Here is a 15,355-nt window from a genome sequence, read left to right on the forward strand (position 1 = left end):
CACTAATTCAATTGTCAGCTTCATCCAGTTCTTCTAGTGTATTTTTCATTTCAGATAATGCATTCTTTTTTTTAAATTTCATTTATTTATTTTTAGAGAGAGAGAGGAAGGGAGGGAGAAAGGGAGAGAAACATCAATGTGTGGTTGCCTCTTACATGGCCCCCGCTGGGGAACTTGGCCTGCCACCTAGGCATGTGCCCTGACTGGGAATTGAACCAGTGACCCTTTGGTTTGCAGGCCCACGCTCAATCCACTGAGCTACACCAGCCAGGGAAGATAATGCATTCTTTATTTCTATCTGGTTCTTATTCGTATTTTCTGTGTATTTTTTTCATGCTATTGCATTTTTCACTAAGTTCCTTGTAGTTCTCATTAAGTTCCTTGGACATCCATATAGCCATTACTTTGAACTATGATAAATTGCTTGCCTCAATTTAATTTAGGTCTTTTTCTGATTCTTTTCTTTCATTTGGCTGGGGTTGTTTCTTTATTTCCTCATTTTAGCTGACATTTTTGTTTGTTTCTATTAATTCAATATATTTTCTTTAACTCCTTGTCTTCATGGGATTACCTTATGTAGTAGGAGTCCTATAGTAGGTGTCTCAGTGGTACAGTCTCCTTGATCTCTTGTGCTGGCTGCTCTAGGAATGTCCCTTGTGTGGGTTATGTGGGCTCTCCTATTGTACTTGGGTCTTGATTGTTGTGGCCTGTTTGTTGATGGGATTGTCTCTCCAGCTATCTGATTACAAGGCTAAATCCTCACATTTTGTACACTGTTGTAAAGGTATTGACAGAATAGAACAAGACAACACAAAAGACAACCAAAACAAGCAAAAAAAATAAAAGATCCCCAACAACAACAGCAAAATTTACAATAAAAGAACAAAGACTAATAAAAGAGGAAAACAAAATAGTATAGTAAAATAAAACAAAAAGAATATGAGAAATACAAAGGAAAGAAAAGAGATTATGAGAGGAGGAAGAAAGAAAAACAAAAAATGTATGAAATAAAAAGAGAAAATTGCCAAAAAAAGAATAAAGAAAGGGAAAAAACAGAAGAAAAAGAAAGAATAAGGAACTAATGGAGTAAGAAAAAGAAAGAGTAAAATAGGAGATATGAAAAAATTTTTAAAAGTTGAAAATAAAGAAAAAACAATTAAAAGGCTATGCAACAGAAAAAATAATGAAAATAATGAAAAAGAATGAAGTGAGATTTGTCTCAACAGAGTTTTAGTACTTGCCTGCTAGATTCTCCCTTTGGATCTAGCTCTGTTGTTGGGGGAAGATGGTGTAAAACCAACGTCAGATGCTGTCTATGTCTAGCTCTTGGCAGCCTGTTTAAAGCTACAAATGATCCACAGTTTGTGGCTGTCTCCTTTGGACTTGGTTGTGCCCAGGATGGACCTCACTGCACTGCAGTAAGGTAGGCTTTTATCAGCACTGGACCCAGAGGTGTGTCAGCAAATGACTCTAGGCTCTGAGGGCTCCACCTCCACCTGCCTACTGGCCTGTTGTCAGTCTTCATCTGGCCAGGGACTGACTGTTTCTGAAAGGGTTTCTTGTAGAATTAAGAGGATGGAAGCCCTGAATTTCCCATGGGAAGTACTGTTCAGACTTTAGAGAAGATGGTGACAAACATGCCTGTCCCCTTGGAATATATATCTGAGTGTGTCTTGGATTGTTTCCCTGAACTCAGCAGGGTGAAGTCCCTAGTAGGGAAGCAAGTAGAGCCTCCAGAGCCTAGAGTATGGGTCTGCTGGAAACCTGGAGGCTATTTCTATGGCTTTCCCATGAGGGGGAAGTACCAGTCTGGTTCCTGAGAAGAGGCATGGAAGGGGTACACCCTCAGCCAGACTCTGACACTCTGTGAGTCTGCCTATTTTGCTGTCTCCTCAGGGGGGTTAAAATGCAAGGTGAGGGGAAGCAAAGAAAAACAAAAGATGGAAAATTGGGTGAACAGACTTCCAGAGGGTGGGGCAAGTGGGATTAGAAAGGTTGGGGTGAGCAGGATTTCAGTGGGTAGGGAGAGCAGTTTCCCACAGAGTGGGCTAATTGTTTTTACTTTGGGAGGGGCTTGCTCTTCTCTAGAAAAATGGCTCCTGCAGTATTGAGATATGTCTCAGCACAGGGACCCAGTGGCTGTTCCCCCATGTCTCTTTCTCCTCTAGCCTCCCACTCCCATCACTAGACTCCCACTCCCAAATCTCCTCAGCTGTCCTTAGCCCACACTGCCCTCCCTTTGCCTGAGTCCAAGGTGAGTGCCTGCTAATAAGAAACCTGTTCTTTAGACCCTTAGGAAAAACAGCGGCTTTGCCTCCAGTGGGCTTCATGTCCCCCCTGCAGACAAAAAGCCCCACACTCTTCCCCTGGTAGATGCTAACACTAGATGGGCAGCTGATCCCAGCACTGACTCTCTGTGCTCTGGATCATGGTCCAGGGTCCAACCTCCACTCTTCTTGGCGGTTGGTTCCCACTTTGTGCTGTAAAATCAGACTGCCAACCATGGGAGTGGCACCGGCCCCTTTTGTGTCCCCACCCTTCCTTACTGTCTCATGGTGGTTTCTGCCCATCCCTGGTTAAGAGTCTCTTCCTCACGTAGTGTTATTTTGGTTATTTAAAGTAGCTGTTTCTCTCTTTATGTTCATTTCCTGTTTGGTTCTGGGAGGCAGTGCAAAACAGATCCTTCTATTCCACTGCCATCTTGCCCCCTTCAATCAAAAGGCTAACCTATTTGTGGTAGAGAGACATCTGCCTGACAGATAAACATCCATCTAGCCTTTTCTAAGCCCCATTTGTAAAGCAAACTTGATGAAAATCTTTAAGACTTCAAGAAGAAACAGCTGAGAGATACAATCAATAAGAGGCAACCTTATTTCCACATCAGGAAAGCCAGAGATCAGTGTGTTCTTATTTCAGAAGGTTAGCATCCAAAAAAGTTACGAGCTGACTTGCAGTTACTGAAGACCCAAAGGACAGCATGGAGCATCCTTCATGAGACTGAGAAGCAAGTGACATGGGATCTACCCCCTTTTCTGTCAAGGACTCGTCTATAACCTTGAGCAAGACACTTAAGTCTGTTTCCTCAGCTATATGATACATATTGTTCTATCTACTTGATAAAGCTTCTTTGATAATACAATGAGATCAAATGTGGGGGCGACTTTTCCTGCAAGTCCCCCTGTCTGCCACGGATGAAAGTAAACACTACCAAGACATGATCTGCTTGAGGAGGAGAGGTGGCCAGTTTCTCCAAGAAAAAAAGGCCTTGAGCCCCTTCCTCCAGGGGCTGTTATTGGGTTGTAATACATAAGAATACAGGCCGGCAAGGATCAAACAGTAGATAACATTTCAAAGAAATCTGAGGGCTTAGTCTGAGCCAGAGTCTGTCAGGAAGGGGGTTCTACAGAAACTTTAGGGTTTCCTGCTCAGACCCTTAACATATAAATGAAAGCACTCTTATCAGAGCAGGTTTCACAGGTTTTTCAGGAATTGTTCGTGATGCCAGATTTTTTCCCTGGACAAACTCTAACAAGGCAAGGAGCTGCACCCCTCCCCATCAAGTATTTAGGCTTAAGGGGATTAAAGCCAGGAAGCTCTTCTCCCAGAGGATATGGGGACTCAGGCTTTGTCACATTGCCGGAGGGGTAAGGGACAATTGCTCCCTCTTTGTTAAAGCCCCCTGAGTCCTTCCATGATGGCCTGCCAAGGGATTGAGTCTGGCTTGGGTTGCCCCCTGCTGTGAGGGGTCTTACCAGTCATCGAATTCCGATCATGCTTTGGGGGCAGAGAGAGGAAACTGAGGCAGCACTTTCTAAGAGAGACAAGCTTTGTCTCCTGTGGCTTGCATTCCAGAGGTCACTTGCTCATCCTTAGCTATGGGAGGTAGTTACAATTCTTGAAACCGGGCATAGCGGTCCTCAACCATAAAATGTGTGAAAATGTCCCATGCAGTTCTTGGCATGTAGTAAGAATTAAAACCCCAATTATAGCTTAATATCTTTCTCATGCTTCAGCTAGCTATTTGCCTGGATGGTTTCACTGCTATGGCACACCCCCAAAACAGTTTCTCAGGTGATCGTTTGATTGTCTTAATAAGGGAAAAACTCTTTATTATGTCCCTAGTGAAAAAAAGTAAGGATGGGAAACAAGTGGCCATAGATCACCAGGTTAAAAGGGATTCTCAAGCTGTTCCACCTCAGTCCAGCTGTAGGAACTTGCAGGTGAGTTCATTTTTTTCAAAGCTTGGTTTCCTTATCTGTAAATGAAGGGGTGAGATTGTGGGGTAGAAGATTTGAACTGGAGTATGATGGGAAAGGAGAAGGAGAGATAATGAGCACACTGACCCCTGGCCCTTCCAGTGGCTGCTCTTCCTATGAAGCCCATGTTTATGACCTCTGATAGGAGGCACTGTCTCATAAGTGCCTGTGGTATTTGTGGTACTTGTCTTGGAATCTCTGCACTATTCCTTCCTCTCTTCTAGTCTGAGTCTGTTCTTTCTCTGTATGTGTGATATGCTCAGCATGTACTTGGAAGCTCAGAAGCTCACCCCGCAGCTTTTACTTATCCTGAGGCAAGACACGGACCTCCCACAATTCCAGTCCTTAGAAATACAAGCTCTCCTCCAACTCATCTCTAGTTTAGTTTTTCCTGTTTCCTAGATTGAGGTTTCAGGATTTCAATTTGCCTACAAGATTAAAACATCAAAGTAATATAATCCTTTGTCAACATCTTATAAATGGTTGTTATACAACAAAGGCTTTTTCTATGTGTTAGGAAAATGTACATTGATCAAAATAAAATATTTTCCACATGAGAAATTCTTTGAGAGATTTAGGTGTGGGAGTCTTTCTTTCTTAACATCCTTTCCACTACATTTTCCACCTATTCATAAGTCTTTTAGGAACAAGACAATCTGTCACTTGTTCAGTTGATATATCTGATTAATTGTTGAATGACAATTGAAAGTCAAGATAAATCTCTGTTCTTAAAGTGACAGCATAGTAGACATCTGTCAATTTTACTTGTCAAACATTCATTTATGTTCCTCTAGTGACAATACTTTTAGATTGTCCTTTGGGGAACTTCTCAGGGCATGCAGTTCTTCTGAGTCCGTCAAACTAAGGGCCCTATATTCCCAGGGTAAAGAGAGCTCAATCAGATGATATCTTCTCAGAATTCCTCAGTGTTTTGAGTCAAAATGACACTGGGTTGTTCATTCATCATTAAGGTTTGTATATACACTTGTTTTTGCTGCTTATTCACAGACATGTTCCCACCCTTTCTATGGTCTGCTTGTTCAACAATTCCTCATTTTGTAGGCTACTCCATTCTTCCTCTGATTATGAAGAGACCAGATTTATTTGATTCATGAAAATGACTATATTACCATGAAAATATTAATACTCATTCATTAAGAGTTTCCAGATTCTGGAGGAATCAGGTAGGGAGAAAAATATAAAAGTTCAATATTGCTTATAAAGACATACTTTACCATATTACTTAAGAAAATGTTTTCTTATATCTGAAAATCAAAAAATTATAAAAATTAGTCATATTTTAACAAAGCCATAAAACTATAATCATCTTTATTTTAATTATTCTCTTAATCAAGTTTTGTTTATCTTGATTATTCACCAGTATTTCCATGAATCTAGTTATTTCTGAGAGTTGTGTTAATCTTCATCAGTTTGAAGGTATGATCTGAAAATTTAGTTTTAGAAATTTGTAATTTAAAGTAAGTCAGATGTTTTTCATGGATTTTTCTACAGATGTAACATATTTGCCTATGTATGAGAGTAAAACAATGACTCTCTCTGAATGACAAAAACTTAAAATGACATGGATATAGATATGATTATAATACAATTGATAAAGGACTTGGCTTTTCTGTAACAACATTTTAAGATAATAATTAGAATTACAAATGAAATTTTATCAGAAATTTATAGACTCTTCAAGATTTTTATATAATCTCTAGAATATCCACTTTAATAAGATATATGTATACATTTAGAATGCAGTTATTCTTTTTTTATTTGAAAAACTTCCCATGTATTTTAAGTATATCAAATAGTCCTGGTTAGTTTAAAATTTGTCATTTGTAATGAGAAAGAACAAATTTTGGAGCTATTACAAGATCCCTTTGGAATAACTCAAAGTCATGTCTATGTTAAGAAAAAGTTGAAAAATTTAAACCTTGGTAATGTTTCCAAATCTACTTGACCTAAAGATCATATATCTTTATGAAATAATGTTAAATTATTTATTTACCCAAAGTGGCAGTAAAAAGTATCAAACATAAATACTGAGCAGCACAACTTTATTTTTTTTAGGACTGAAATAATTTTTTAAATAATCAATATCTGATTAACACAATATGACACAATTATTTTTAAAAGTAAAATATTTAATTTCCCAGTAGAAAAAAATTATAATATTTTACCTGGAGTAGAACAATCAATACAGAAAAATCCTTGCCTTTTAACAGAGTGAAACACAACCAAATTTCAACTCTGTGTTAGTTTACTTTTAGAGACCAGAGGGGAGGGAATTTCAGGGGAAATAGGGGAGAGATTTAGAGGAACAAATATAAAGGATACATGGACAACAACTAAGAAGGGTGGAAATGGGAGGGGGAGGGGGAGCATGGAGGGATGGGTTAGGATGGGAGTAATAGACAGAAAACTGTACTTGAAAAATAATGAAATAAATTAAAAAAATAAAGTCAATTACTTAACTAAATTTATTGTTCAGCTTAATTATATAATTCCTCTCAAGATTTCTCTTTATAGACTCTCTACAACTTTCCTAATCCCTTCTAGTTTACCTCCTCTTATTTCACTCAGTAAGAACCAACTTTACAGCAACAGCTTTCTTTCTATTTCCTTAGAAAATGTATCTCCATACCATATACCTTCTGCTATCAAAATCATACAATTTCTTTCTGACTTAATTAGAATTCTTAATTTTTAGAAACCTTCATTTTTAGTGATAACTAAAATGTAATCAATTAGCATTCTTTAAATCAGCAAATACATTTTCTAACTTCTAGAAACATAGGTTCCTCCATTGGCAACCCACACTTTCAAGAGACATACTTCTAATAAAGTATAAGGTAGTCATCAACAGCTCCTAGTCTATTTTCTACTTTCCCTGCAATAAAAAGCCAAAAGTAGGTGAACTTAAGACTTATCTAGCAATCAGTGTTTCAATATTTTATGTTATTTCAAAATATCTAAATATTCAATAAATTTTATTATTTAACAACTTTGTAAAACTCTGAAGTTTCAAGATTTCATAAAACTATGTTTAGGCACATATATATACATATATATATATATACTATGTATTATATATATTATGTATTACAATTATATATATATATAATTATTACAAAAAGCTTTATTAAAATTTTTCTTTTTAGTTACATCTATTTATTAATTCTTAACAACGCTGAAGATTTTAAAGCCAATTATTATCCAAGTCATTTTTTGACAAATTTTGTAACAAAGATAACATAAACTTTTTTTAACACTGATAAAACAAACATATATTTTATGTTAATAACTCTAAAAGACACCAGCAGATGTGTGGATAAAACAACTATAGGGCATTTACACAATGGAATAGTATTCAACTATAAAAAAGAAGAAAATTTTTACCCTTTGTGATAGCATGGATAGACCTGGAGAATATTATCCCAAATTAAATAAGCCAGCCAGAAAAATAAAAATACCATATAATTTTAGTCATATGTTGAATCTAGTGAAAAAACTGATTAAGCAAAATAGAGACAGACTCATAAATAGCAGGGTGAGGGTGAGTTTAGCAGGTGAAAGGATTAAGCAAAGAGGACAAAGGACTCATGGGCATAGACAACAGGGTGGTGAATGTTGGGGGCAGGGGTATAAGGGGAATGAATGGTAATAGGAAAAAATGAAATAAAAAAGAAGGCATAAAAAAACTGAAACCACCTTTAATATCAAATATTTTCCTGGACCATATGACTCTGAGAAAAAAAAACATTTGGTATAACTTTTTATTTTTAGTTTATATAATAAATTAATTTCTTTAAGCCAATAAAATATCACATGCTGGTAATGCCATCCAAAGGCCTAATGGGTACCACATACAATACATAGACAAGCATAACAAAAAGGATCATACACATAACCAGAATCACTAATTTTTGTAGAGAATACACAAGACTTTTCATTCACCCTTGACAACTTTTAAAGAGGCTGGAGAAAGTTTTTGGGAAGGTATCAGGCACGGGTGACTTTAGCCATTTGAATTTTAAACATGTCATTTTATTTTTCTTCAATTACCTCAGCCACAGTCCTAATTACTCAGCAGGTAGACCTGTTGAGACTCTCAATGAGGGTTCCAAAGGATGAGAATGAATGTTACAAACAAAAAAAAAGTCTGGGCTCCAATCAAATAATTGCAACACACATGTAACTTCTCAAGGAGTTGAATGGGGGGCTAGGTGTTCTACCTAGTTGAGAATATCTGGTTCACAAAATAAGGGAGAAATACACAAAGAATGTGTGATTGTAGAAAACAGAAGGAAAACAGAGCAGGTTCATTTGGTTGCTAGGGGTGATAAGTTCCTAGCTTGCAGTGGTACCCACCTGTCCCAGGGAACCACCAGCCATTGTCCTTGGACATGCTTACCCTGTGTCCTGAAGGCAGATTAACCAACAGTCAAAGCAGTGGCTAGATACTCTGACATTGGGTTTACTCCACTCAGTCAGAAGATTCAACCTCACACCCACTATAGTGACAGGAAAAGGGACTGAAATAGAGGAAGGTGAAGACTTCCTGGCTGGTTTCACCATAAAGCATGTGACCCAACCGCTTCTGCAGTGGGGGTTGACCCTGCCCCAGCAGAGTCCAGGACCTTTCATGTGTTGGGAGACTTCAGGCCCTTGACTGGCCCAAGAAAGGCTTCAAGGATGAATCACAGTGAATATAAAGCAAGACTTATTCCAATAGAGGAAAAGGAAGAGACCAGGGCACTGACACTGCTGTGAAAGAAGCAAAAGGTACACATCTGTGTGGATGTGGGCCAACTCAGAGTGAGCTGCTCGCTTGGTCAGATAATTTTGGGGGTTTTATGTGTTTCCAAGGAAAGGTTTTCTCCAAGCTTTGTGATGCCAAACTCTGACTTCACCTTCTGATTGGGAGGGGGCCTTGTTGTTGTGTCTTCCATGACCACTGCAGGGGTTTCCTGTTTGATCAAGTATGGAAGTAGGAGCTCTAGTGAGAGGAGGTTTTCTCCTACTACCTCATCCCACTCATCAGGATTTTTCCCTAACTTCTTTCTATCCTGCCTCAATACAAGAGAAAAGAAATGGTCCTCCCCCAGAGGTTTCAGAGACAGCATGCTCCTGCAGACACCTTGAGTTTGACCCTCTAGCCTTTAGAACTGGGAGAGAATACACATCTCTTGTTCAAAGCCACCCATTCTGTTCTCCTTTGTTACATAACTCTAGGGAGCTGTGATGCTCCTCATCAACATTTTTTTTCACCCGTTATTAATTTTAAACCCCTTTCTGCGCCTACTAAAGTATTAAGGAGGCATTAGCAGCCCAAAGTCAAAGCAGAGGGAAGAAAGAGAGTTCTAGAAACCACCAAACTGAAGGCTATTTTGGCGACAGAAAGAGTATTAGGAACACAACTGACTCAGCTAGTCCAATAACATACAAATCAAGGTAAGTGTGCTGACCCTACAAGTGGATTTTTTTGGAGCCTCCTCCAGAGGTCTTAGTGACAAGATATGATACATCAAATGCATGCCCACCAAAACTCAGCAGATTTGTTTAGAAATATGGCAAAAGCCACCCGTGTTTATGGAGGTTTTCTACGTTACTTACCAGTGATTTTCCTACGTCTCTGTAAGAAGGGGGCAATGCCATATTGTGAGTTTATGAATAAACAGGAGAAAACAAAAGAAAGTTGAATTTGCTTTAGTGTTAATTTTTTCATATCCAAACCTGAAGATTGCATAAAAATTTTAAAAAATTAATTTAATTTGAACAGTTAAAAATAAGAGTAAAGGCAAGTAAATGGAATTTAAATTCTGAGAAGGCATCACTATCCCAGTAATAATCAAGCAGAATACTGTAAAACAGATTTTAATTTTCAAAAATAATCCTTACCTAGGGGATTTGTTATACACAGTGTACTCAGTATCAAATACATCATAATTTTCATCAAGGCATAGATGCAAATATCACTAAGGCATAGATGCAATTATTATAAATTCTGCAAGTGAAAAGAACAAGATATATTCCAAATTTTGCAAAACATAAATTCTGTAAAAATGTACTGAAAGGTGGTCCAGTATAGAAACTAAGAGCCCAGGTCCTAAACTTCACTGCTGGGTTCAGATGTCAGCTCTGCAATCAAGTAGTTGTGTAATCTCTCTGTGTCTACTTCCCCATCTATAAAATAAATATCATAATCAACTCAGTTTGCTCATCTGTAAATATGAAGTTGTGAGGATCAAATAATTTAATACTATTAAAATACATAAATCACAAAGTTTGTATAGTTGCTCATAGAAGATGCTAGATAAATCTTAACTTTTTAAGAAAGAATAAGATATTTATTTTCTTTTTAATTTTTTATTATATTTTTTACCATTACCATTAGGTTCCCTTACATACCCCTCCACCCCACAATCACCATACTGTTGTCTACATCCCTGAGTTCTTTTTCCTTTTTTCTCCAATGTCCGCATGCCTCCCCCTACACCTGTAGCTGTTTCCCTGCTCTCCATCTATGAGTCTGTCTCTATTTACCTTCTTAGCTGTTTGCTCACTAGATTCCACATATGAGTAAAATCATATTTATTAACAGTGCTTCTTACGAGTATGATTACTGGTCTAGGATTTGATGGTAATGATGGAGTTTTGGTCTTGACCTCAGGCAGTTTAAAACTGAAGGTAATAATTATTCAGAGCAAGATACAAAATTCTAGACCATAGATGCAGGAAAGGGTGCTCTGGCTGAGGAAAACCTAGGATACTTCCTAGACATGGTGGCGTTTGAAATGGTCTTGAAGCAAACTGAGGCTTAACCAAGCGCTATTCAGGGACACAGAACAGTGTCAAGGTTTGGAGTTGGCTGAGCATCGGATACACAGGGATCAATAATTGAATTTGCTCATAGCTAAAAAATTCTAATGGACATCACATTCTTGCTAAGGAGCCTGGACCTTATTTTAATGGGCAACAGGGAGCCATAGAAGATGTTGAATCAAGAGTGACGAGATTATAGTTTCAGTTGTAAAAAAATCAGAATATCTTAATAGACTATATTGAAAGCGTGGGAGGATACAGAAAGAGAGGAGAATTTGGAGGCTATTTTCAACAATCAAATTAGCTACAAAGTCAGTAAATATTGAATCCCAGTTGAATTTGGCAATGGATGGAATCATGATTTTCAAGTGTCAGAAATGGGAATGACCTGGATAGATTGGCATATAATGATCAGAAAAGGGATAATTCTGTTGAGGAAGTAGGAGAAAATGTTAAATAAATAGAGTTGTTTATGCTAGAAATAAATATGAAGTAGAAGCAGTTACCTAGTGAATGCAGGCTAAGAAAAGAATTTCCATGTGGGGAGGGTTGGGCAAACTATGACCAACTAGCCATATCCTGTCTGTAGTCTGTTTTTATAAAGTTATATTAGAACACAGCCACTAACTTTAGTTTACATTTTTGTCTGTGGCTGCTTTTGTACACAAGTACAAAACTGTGTAGCTATGAACATATGGCCCCAACACATAAAATGCTCCCTCTCTGGACCTTTGCAGAAAACCTCTGCTGGCCCCTGGTCAAGAGTTTCCTGATATTGGGGTAAATTTCAGAAAATTGTTTAGTTAGTTTATGTAACCACCTTGCTATTCTTTCTGGAAGTCTTCTGAATTTCAAAGGCTTTAATGAGAAGCTTGGGAACTAGCATTTTTAAAAGATAAACATGGCAGGAGAATACTTCATACCAGCATTCTGTGTTTTATTGACAAAAGGCTGTCGCATTAACATATGCAATAATAGGTTTTGTTCCATTCCACTATGGAGAAGAAAAGAAAAGGAATGCATCACCAGATTGTTTTAATTCAGTCACAGAATTTTTTAATCAACCCCGAGGTCCAGTCTATGGGGGTGAGTATATAGAGAACATATGGAAATACATGACTGCCCTTTAGGAATCTTAAAATCTCCATAAACAGATGTCCGTCAATGAAAACAATATAAAGCATCATTGACTCTACTGAAGGAGAATTAATGTAAGAATTCATTTTTCCCTGCCTTTTCTTTTTTCCTTAGAGTTAGGAACAAAGACAAGTGTCCATAAAAACTAAATGTTTTGAAAATCAGGACATTTTAGATAATGGCTGGGGTTTATACAACATGTGGGCTTTTTTTCCTTGAAATATACGAAGATCTGACAACACTGGGCTTGCTGACACCCTGGAGTTGGGTGGTAGCTTCCCCTTTCATGGGAAATATACTCTTCTACTGGGTGGTACCAAAGTAGGGATACAGGTGTGAATACATGAAACCGTTTATTTTTGCATTACTATTTATTAATTATGGTATTATTTTCCCCCATACAAACAACTATAAATCTATTTTTGTCTTACCCTGTATTCAGACTTTTTTTCCATTTCTTTTTGTCTCATGCTGAGCCAGCTTCACTTACATTACCCATTTGTCTTTCAAAGTGATTGACTTGCAATCCTTGTCTTGAAAGCAAGTAGACCTCTGATTGGTGACTAGCCAGAGAGAAGGGGGCCTCTGACAATGTGCCTTGCTCTCATTTTTGGCAACTTTTATGCAATCTTCATTGCACTCACATTTTTATTTTGCTTTATATATGTCCCTGTTTCCCACCAACAGGAAATTTAACAAGAAATAATTAGATAATTGTTTCTCTTCCCAGTATCCATTTCTTTTCCCTTTCCTTCTTTTTCATTCTGTTTCTCTTGCTCTGATCCTTTACCCAAATGTTTTGTGGACTGCCAATAAAAATAACCATGGTGACACAGAGCTTAAAATATGCCCCAGGCGTGCAAAGAGCCCCTCTTCTTTGGCTTCATCCTCTGGGTTCTATTTCTGCTGAGCCAAGTGCATTTAATTCATAAACTTATTTGCCCTGGCCCCACTATCTCTTTTTTTCCTTCTTTCATCTACTCCTAGGGTAGAGGAAAAATAAATGTTTTTTAACAACTTCAAAAGATAATTTAAAAATCGGTAAAAAATGAGAGAACTAAAGCTCCAAATGGATAAGCAACCTGCCCATAGCTACAGAATTTAGTTTCTCTCCTCAGGAGGGAGAAGCCAGTGGTTCTGAACTTGATTCTGGGGCCCTGCCATTTGCAGAGAACAGGACAAACACTTGCAGAAGGCTCTGAAGGGTGACCTGAGACTCATGTTAGAGAAAGTGTCCGAAGTTTCTGTCCTCCTTTACATCTGATGAGCAAACCCAAAGGAGCCGGGAGAGACATCGTTGTTTAGAACTCTAGGTAAGGAATCAGAGAAAAGTGCTCTAGGAGTTTTGTAATAAAATGGAAATGGAAATTGGAACAAATATGACAAATAACGAGGTGTCATTATCTCTCTCCAGATACCTCACACTGCCTCATCACTTGAGCATGAAACAAGTAAAAATCAGAAAAGCAAAGCTTCACTCATGAAACACTGGTCCTGAAATTCCAGTTGAAAAAGAAAAGAGACTCCCTAGGCTAATTCCAATATGTACACGTTTATATACATACATGCATACATACTCTTAATAAGAATATCCTCTAAACACCATATAGTTGTCTCTGAAAAATTTGCTGTGCCATCTTAAGGGTAAATGAAGGAACGTTTCCTCTTTCTCTCACTAAGCAAATGAAATTAAATAAGAGTGGGATGGCAGTAAGAAAGGCCTTTCCCACTCTGTCCTGGCATTTAGATGAAAGACACACACACACACTCACACACTATTATCGCTTTAGGATGTATCTTACCTGACAACATTCCTTTAAGAATAATAAACTCTGCCCTTCACTAGTAAAAATGAGTCTTTTGTCTGCCTTTGCTTTTATCAGTTGTTTATTCTTTGTATAAGGGAGATAAGTATGAAATCCTTTATTTAAGGGCTGTTGAAAGGAATTTTAGATACAAATACTATATTTTTAAATATATTTTGCCAAAGTCACCTACAATGTCCATTTTCCATCACTTAGCCGAATTCAATTGTGTTGAATCAGAAGAATTTGTCACAGCTTTAGCAAGCATTAGCACATAGGTGTATGTGTAGCATTATTTAATAATAGAATATATGGAAGTGAACAAAACTTACAGGTACACGTTAATAAATGGGTCTAAGGAGAAAACCTGTAAAACCATTGCTAGGTGAAGAAATAGAACATTTTTAGAAAAATACATAACACTTTGTGAGTTTGCATATCAACCTGGTACAGATTTTTCTCTCTTCTTTGGATAACTACAATTGTAGGTAACATGCTTTCTAGCCCTATGTGTGTTTACTGTTGGTCTTGACCTTTACAGTAAAGGTCACCCCTTGTTTATTGCACTGTTTCCAAAAATACTTACTTTGACTTTGAATTTCTGTTGTACCTTGGCAAAACATTTTTTTTCCATTCCAACACGGGACTATCTCACTTAGCTAACGCTGATCCTTCAGAATTCGTTCTAAACCAGTGCCACTCAAATTATGGTCCATCAGTGCTGAGCTAGAAAACCATTAGTTACTGGACTGCTATGAAATTGAGTGTAGAGTTTGAGAGCAAGCTCTTAAAATATTTATGGCAATTTGTCAAAGAAATTTTATGACTCTTGAATCTAGTAGTAAAAATGGATTTTATATTTTGTTATTTTATTTCATTTTTCCAGAAATTTATTTTTATACTATTTTACAAAAGTACATATCCATGAAAAATTGGAAGTAAAACAAAATGAAACAAGCAAAAATCTCTCCTTTCACCAGAGTAATTTGGGAAGCACTGCTGTAAAGGTACAGAAACTGCTTATAGAACACTCTAATACTTTTCAATACTGTTCATTTAGTGGATCCTGTGAGATATAGACACCTTGGTCATCTGAAGTTCTTCACTTGGGACAATGGGAATCTCTTAAACTGAGCAGAAGAACTTGGAATTCAAATCAGGTCTTTTTTGAAGACTCAGCTTACAGTAAGAACGGGCTGCTTTATTCGTTTAACTTATCAGTGTCTTCTGTGTCCAAACAACCAACCTATGAGTGGTGGTTAAGAATTATGAGATTTATATTGATATACCAAAAATAATGGGACATCTAGCACTGTTTCTAACAGA

Source organism: Sturnira hondurensis, unplaced genomic scaffold (assembly GCF_014824575.4).
Source record: "Sturnira hondurensis isolate 20B ecotype Veracruz unplaced genomic scaffold, ASM1482457v3 Scaffold0021639, whole genome shotgun sequence".
In the NCBI taxonomy this organism is placed as follows: domain Eukaryota; kingdom Metazoa; phylum Chordata; class Mammalia; order Chiroptera; family Phyllostomidae; genus Sturnira; species Sturnira hondurensis.